This window comes from Megascapheus bottae, chromosome 2 (genome assembly GCF_031878675.1).
Source record: "Megascapheus bottae isolate mThoBot1 chromosome 2, mThoBot2.hap1, whole genome shotgun sequence".
Classification (NCBI taxonomy): Eukaryota; Metazoa; Chordata; class Mammalia; order Rodentia; family Geomyidae; genus Megascapheus; species Megascapheus bottae.
Window position 1 is genome coordinate 26,207,812 of NC_143510.1, and position 6,000 is coordinate 26,213,811.

The following is a 6,000-nucleotide window of genomic DNA, read 5'->3' on the forward strand; positions in this document are numbered from 1 at the left end:
TTAAGGTCACCAGTACCTGGTTCCAGAGAGTGAAAGAGATGACTTCCTGTTACTTATATGTAGAAAAATCCCCAGTGTACAGGCTCCAGGTTCCAGTTTTGACACAAGCTTGCTTGATCTTCCTTTTCTTGGTGCATGATTATGTGCTGGTAATGGGGCTTGAACTCAAGACCTCTCCCTCTCCTTAGCTGTTTTGCTAAAGGTTGGTACTCTATCACTTAAGCCATAGCTCCGCTGCTGGCTTTTTGCTAGTTTTTATCTCGAGATAAAAGTCTCAAGGGCTTTCCCACTGGGCTGGCTTTGAACTATCATCCTCAGATCCCAGACTCCTGCTTGGCTAGGATTACAGGTATGAGCCACCACCTGCCTGCTTGTATCTTAATTCTCCAAAGCCAGATGTTCATATCATAATGAGCTACCTGTTATAATGGCGTGAAGACTCCTGAAACTGTCATCTCACTCTCTGAGCAAGCCTAATCTTATGCCTTAAACATTTTTATATAGTACCTTTCCTCAAACTGTTCCATTGGCAACATTCTCTTAAAAGAGAATCATCCCTTTAAATCAAAAAAGAAAATGACTGCCTGGGAATTTTAGTCTCATCTTTGATAATGTGCTTATCCTTGAAGCAAGGAAAATCATAAACTATACCAGCCCAACTGGAACATTTTTTAAAGAAAGTGATATAAATTTACATAATGAGAGATTTAGCTTTCAGTATCATTTTGGCAAATCAGAACACACTGGTAAACAAAATCTGCCAGGTGTGCATTGTTCTTCTTAATGCCTGTCTCAAATGCCCAGCAGTGTCACCCTTGCTCTGCCATGAACACACACAACTGTCTGGGCAGGAGATAAGTTTTCTGTATTGACATAAGACTTTGAATTCATACAGTTCTCTCATCTAGGGTTGGAGAATGGAAAAAACTTGTGCTTAATTAAATTCTCAGGTTTTAGAAGACAGGTGAGCCCTTACAATGCCAGTGCTAAATGACTTCTAGGAATGTGAACTCCCCCATTTCTTGCACCAGTGCTAAAATGAAAACCTTGAAGGCTTTGCAATTAGCATTTACATCTCCAAGTTCCTTTCTAATGACCTTTTCCAGGGCACCAATTACCTCTCCTGATGAATTATTTCCCACTCATCAAAGAAACAGAATAATAGAACTATCAGAACCATGGATGTCATGAAAATGCCACTGTCTATCCAAAACTTTATTTGGGAATTCAAAAAGTAAGAGAGGTTCCTACATTGCTACAAATGTGATCATAAAGAATATCTATGATTCTGAGAAAAATAAAACCTTCTTAAGAGGGGAGATAGATAGAATGAGGGGAGCTGTATGTATATACAAAAAAATCCTCCAAGATAGATCAATATCATATTCAATGTTCTGCCTGACCTGCCTTCCTCAGGGAGAGTTGGAAGAAAGGATCTCAGGGCAGCTCCCTGCAGAGGGAGTTGACTATCATTTGTTTCCCCGAGTAAGAAGGGCAGAGGAGCTCTGGTGTGACTGGCTGGCAGGCGAGAGGGGTGCCCTTGAATGATGCCCTTCATCTCCAGAGCCAACTCAGCCTGGCTTCCCAAAGTAGTATCATTGGTTCACCCAGTTGGTCTTGTTTGACCAAGACAAGATAAGCCAGAAGCAAACTCAATAACTACACCCTTACATAGCTCTCCTACTTCTTTCCAAAATCCATTCAGGTACCTGAATCCAGGGCAGTGCAGAGCTGCATTCTTCATTCTATGCTAACCCAACCTTATAAGATGGGAGATTCAGAAGGTAGCAGAAGATTTGGTGGGTCAGACCCAATCTAGTCAATCCTCAAGGTCTAAGATGCTTTCCTTCCAACTCAGGAAATACATGCTTTTACGTCCACCTGATGCACATAAAATCCGGTGACTTCCTGAGTGAATGACAAGAAAAGAAAAGAAAAGAAAAGAAAAGAACACCATGGCATGGTTCTAGCTTCTTTACTATTAAAATAAACTAGTGTGAATCATTTAAGAAATATACATATACACCAGATACAGTAGTTCATGTCTACCATCCAAGATATTCAAGAGGCTAAGTTGGGAGGATTCTGTTGATAGAAGTATAAGAAAGAAAGTGGGAGTCTAGACAGACTCAGGGCAAAAGGGGCTGAAGTCATGGTGTAAGTGGTAGAAAGCCTACCTAGCCAGCACAGTGCTTGAATTGAAACCTCAGGTGATTATTTCTCATTCTTGTCACGGTAGCTGGCTTCTCAGAGAACCTAGTAATTGGCAGTTTTCTGGGGGATGAAAGACATTGAGAAAACAACAGCATCTTTCAGATATTTTCTTTCAGAGGAAATGAAAAAAAAATCCTAAAGAAGCTGGTGTTTGAGTTAACCCATCCTATTCCCCACATGCTACTTTATGTTAAAATTGATTCTGCAATCAGTGCTATTAATACACAGCTTATTCATCAGAGTTTCAAATGACTCTCTATTTTACAAGTGTTTCTCTGAAAGAAAAATTAAAACCGAACAAAAACAAACAAACAAAACCACGAAGTTCTGGTCCCAAACTCAGATAGAGCTGTGTGTTTATTTAAGGCCTCATTTCTAAAGTCAGCATCAAAAAATGCCTATCATTTGGTTGCCTAAATTCCTGCACAGAAGTAAAGCAAATACTAAAAAAATCTGTCTTGAAACAGTGAGTGAATGCAGAGAATGTGTCGGCCTTAGAAACATCCCAACTCATGACGATGATCAACTCAATTACTCTTAATGACAATTACATATGTTTTCATATAATTTTGGAACAGCTTAAATATATATGTTTATATGTTGGTGAAGGACATAAGAGGTGAGGCAAACACGGGCAAGAAACTGGCGTTTTATCACGTTATGCCTGATGAAACATCTATGCTCGTGTTAAAGTAAGCCAAAGAGCTAGGGGCTCCACCTGTAATCCCAGCTACTCAGGAGGCTAAGGTTTGAGGATTATAGTTCAAAACCAGCCTGAGCAGAAAAGTCCATGAGTTTCTCCAAATAGTCACCAAAAAGCCAGAACTGGAGCTTAAGGCTCAAGGGATAGAACAACAAATAAGCTAAGGCACAGCACCCCTGAATTCAAACCTCAGATTGGCACTAAAAAAATAAATCATAGAATAAGTGATGAATAAAGATTTTCATGTCAAATAATCCCATTTTTCTCTAATAGCAGTCATCATTTGCTTTTCCCAGCTCAGGGATCTAGTCCTTTCTTTCCTACTTCTTGACTAGTGCACATTATTGTTTCTCCATTTAGTGATCTTCCATGTAGTAGAAGAGTCAGACCCATCATTTGCAGTCTCGTGCCCTGCCCCTGTCACCTTGCCAGCTAATTTACTATCATCTTGAGTTTTATAAAAGCTTCTCTGAAGAATCATGATAGTAAGTGGTGGCAGATTAGGAGACATTTTCTTTTAAGTGAGCTACCAAAGAACTAAAGCCTGCTGTCTAGCTAGTTGTCAGGACCTCGTGTTTGGCGATCTCTCAACCTCTGTCCCCTCTTCATCACCACCTTCGATGCCCAGTTCTGACTTCCATAGACCCAAAGAAGGCTCTTGGCCAGGGGATGCTGTGTGGTTATGTCACAATAAGGTTCCAGACTTGCTTCTGTGAGGAAATGAAGGTGGGAGCCAATGTTTTGCTTAGTTGCAGCCATTTGGCCTCTCACTCCAACTATTGCCTCATACATGAGGAAAATTTAACTGGCACCTGCTGAGTGCACTTGCTTGAAGTTCTTGTCTGACCACTGCAATATATTTTGTCAATTTACAGAGGAGACTGGGGGCGCTGTGGCATTGTCACCCCGTAGAAGCAGCCCTCAACCAATGACAACTGGGAGCTTGCTGTGACAATACTATATCTACTTACTCTCTAAAGCCAATGTCTTATCCTATGTTATAATTCCCCAATAGGATGAAACTCTTCCCCTCCATTGTAGGTTTGGCAAGGTATGTGTTTGCTCTCTCATCTTTCTCAGATAACATCTCCACTCCTTTATGGATGTTTTCTCTCTCTTCCACATATTCTTTGTAGTCAAATTATAGTCTCAGTGTCTACTGGAGAAGCAAAATGTAAAGTACTTGGCTATATTACTCTACTTCACTTTGCCACCTATGGAAACATCAAGTATGTTAAGGTCACTTTTGAAAAGCACTAGTTGTGCTTTACTTTCATCTTCCTGAGTTGGGCTCAGGCACCTGTAATGTCTGGTGACCTTCTTCCTCTATGGAAATGGAAGGTAATCCATCAGGGTTATTAATACTAGCCCACAGGGCAGGGCATCCTGCAGAGATTTCTTTTGCAATATTATGCTTGACAAAACTTGGCTGCCAGAAGAAAGTTAACTCTGTCCTCTCAAGTAGTACGTTATAGACCTATAATGAAATTGCCTTTTTAACTCCACTTACTGGGAAATTTGAGGGGTAGGGGATAACACTGTGCTTCAAATTTATTGATTATACATGCTTTCATAGTCCATCTAATTGTAGTCTAATTTCTGTCTATTATACGTAAATCATCAGTTATTCTGATTATCTTAAATTTACTTGTACTCATGTTTCTATTTGAAGTACTTAATGCTCTTCAAATCTCTTATGTGCTTATGTGTGTGTGTGTGTGTTTGTGTGTGCGTGTGTGTGTGTGTGTGTGTGTGTGTGTGTATGTGTGTGTGTGTGCTGGACCTGAGGTTTGAACTCAGGACCTAAGCACTGTCTCTGAGCTTTGTTTGCTCAAGGCTAACATTCTAAAGCTTGAGCCACAGCTTCACTTCTGGCTTTTTGGTCATTAAATGGAAGTGAGTCTCATGGGCTTTCCTGTCCAGAAAGGTTTTGAACTGCAGTCCTCAGATTTGAGCCTCCTAAATAGCTAGGATTATGGAAAGAAGCCACCAGTGCCTGGCCTTTTATATATTTGTATTTTCAGAAAGCATCTGCATATATACATATATACAAACATACATATATGTATAACAAGACTAGCTTGAAATGTATCGTATATCCCAAGCTAGCCTTAAGCTCACAATTCTCCTACCTCTGTCTCCTGAGTGCTAGAATTGGAGAGGTTCACACCACAGTGGTTGGCTTTGTTATATAACTAAAGAAAATATATATTTAACTGGTACTTTTCAATTTTTTTTCTCACACTTATGAATTGTTCTCAGACACATTTACCATTTTGTGTAGACTGATTTGTTTCCTCCAACTTATTTCCATGTTCCAGAAATGTCCAATACCCTCTCATTCATTGTTATGAAATTATGCCACAATCATAAGATTCATGCTCAAATATATGTAGTCATCCCCTCCCAACTTTTGCTCCTATCATCCCTCCACCCACTTTTGGAAGAAGAAAGTAGAGTCAATAAAAGCATCACTTTCCAGTTAAGGAAACTGAGACCCAGCTTGCCTAAGTGGTCTGCCCACATTATATTCAGTTAACATGAAACACGAATGGATGAAGGAGCCAAAGGCTTGCAGGAAACTCACCGGGTGCAGATGCTGATTCACTGTCAAATTCTTATGAACCCTGAGGAGAGGCCTCAGGGAAGGGCCAGAAGAGGGGAACCTCACCTCAAATCTTCTGTTTGGGGTGAGTCGAACCTACATTCACCTCTTCATTCAGACTGGGCAGATTGCCACTGGCCTTGTGTCTGATATTCTAACACCACAAGTGAGATTTCACTTGCATCAGTGTTTTGTTCCTTCCAATTTGCTCTTTATAATGAACAGCATATATTGTGGGCTGCATGGTGATTCTTCAGAGTTATTGTTTAGAGCCCAAGTTCCAATTTCTCAGAAGGTGATTGTATTTAAAGAGATAATGAAGTAAAAATGAGGTCATTAAGCTGGGCCCAAATCCAGTCTGACTCATAGGGTCATAAGAAGAAAAGAGGCCACCAGGGATGCACAGACGGGATGAGAGCATACGGGAACATGGTGAAGAGTGACCATCTGCAAGGAGAAAATGCAGAAGAAACCAAAC